Source organism: Limulus polyphemus, unplaced genomic scaffold (genome assembly GCF_000517525.1).
Source record: "Limulus polyphemus unplaced genomic scaffold, Limulus_polyphemus-2.1.2 Scaffold7264, whole genome shotgun sequence".
Lineage (NCBI taxonomy): Eukaryota > Metazoa > Arthropoda > Merostomata > Xiphosura > Limulidae > Limulus > Limulus polyphemus.
Genome location: NW_013672874.1, coordinates 34,064 through 35,735, shown reverse-complemented (window position 1 = coordinate 35,735; position 1,672 = coordinate 34,064). Strand labels below are relative to the sequence as shown.

The 1,672-nt window shown below is 32.8% G+C and overlaps 1 long non-coding RNA gene across 1 annotated transcript in view; it reads right to left on the bottom strand.

Moving 5' to 3' along the window:
* Window positions 1-438, bottom strand: part of LOC106474474 — a 6,346-nt gene extending 5,908 nt beyond the window's left edge. The window contains exon 1 of the long non-coding RNA XR_002613963.1: window positions 365-438. This is a non-coding gene — a long non-coding RNA (uncharacterized LOC106474474). The remainder of the gene's footprint in view (window positions 1-364) is intronic.
* Between the last annotated feature and the right edge of the window lie 1,234 nt (window positions 439-1,672).

The window sequence follows — 1,672 nt, the reverse complement described above, 5'->3', positions numbered from 1 at the left end:
ATGTAAATACAGATAAACAAACATGTAGACATGTATTCATGTAAATACAGATAATTAGACATGTAGCTATGTGCTCATGTAAATACAGATAAACAAACATGTAGACATGTATTCATGTAAATACAGATAATTAGACATGTAGCTATGTGCTCATGTAAATACAGATAAACAAACATGCAGATATGTGTTAATGTAAATATAGATATACAAGCAGGTAGATATGTGCTCATGGAAATACAGATAAACAAACATGTAGATATGTGTTCATGTAAATACAGATTAACAAACATATGACCAGATCACTAGTCTGTACCCACCTGAAGAATTGTTTTGTAAGGCGACCAGATCACTAGTCTGTACCCACCTGGAGAATTGTTTTGTAAAGCGACCAGATCACTAGAGGTTAGGATCTTGCTGATAGTGGTTACATAATTACACCTGTAGCAAAGAAAAATATTAAAAATACTAAACGTATGAAATATGCCATAATTGTCATCAGGAATATTAAAATACTAACATACAGGATATGCTTTTGTGGAAAGAAAAAAACATTCTTTCGTTATTGTACACTAGTAGTGTACACTTAATAATCTCTTAGCATTGATCATTATGAATACGAATTTGTATTACACAGTAACGTTTTTACTTTTCTTTTCATTTCAGACCTTAGTAGTTATCCCGGATACTGTGTCCATTGCTGTTAGAGGGCGCCAAATGCGTGCAGACCTCGCAGAAGGGAGGGAAGTGGTAGAGAGGATTATGTCACCAGAGACGATGACGTCATAGTTCCACTAGGTAGAACCAGAGGGTGCATTGCTAGGGACACACGAGGTATATCAACGTGTCTCAACGTGACTAGATTTAAAACACTAACTCATTAGTTCTATGTATAATTACATTTCCTGAACACATATATATGTAAATCTTCCTGAAAAAGAACGCTTATTTAAATATCATCCAAGAATTTAAAATTTACTGTTTCACTAGTTTGATCATAAATCAAGTGATTATTTCAAAGGTTTTCGGTAACGTGATTATACGAAAAACTTCTGGGCATAATATTTATTTTTAATGCTCACAATAAAGATTTTGCAATCTGATCTACGTAAAAAGCCACATCTATTAAGGACGTATTTACAGGAAAACATTTTACAACAAAATCATGAACAAAAATATCATTACTATCTTTGTTGGATCCAAATTCAAGTAGGAGTTTTCATTTCGACACATGTCGATAACGATAATAAACATAACATATACAATGTTATCTACACGTGAAATTAGTTTATAAACGTACAACGACCATACTTTAGTTTGCATGTTTTTGTTTATATTTAATAGAACATTGTTATTTTTAGTCATATAACACCATATCTTCCTGCTTCTAAAATACATGTTTGATTTGTAGAACACTATCTCTCTCTACTTTTACCTTTTTTTATTATTTGTATTTCCATGAGCACATATCTACCTGCTTGTATATCTGTATTTACATTAACACATATCTATATGTTTGTTAATCTGTATTTACATGAACACATATCTAGGGTACAGACTAGTGATCTGGTCGCCTTACAAAACAATTCTCCAGGTGGGTACAGACTAGTGATCTGGTCGCCTTACAAAACAATTCTCCAGGTGGGTACAGACTAGTGATCTGGTCGCCTTACAA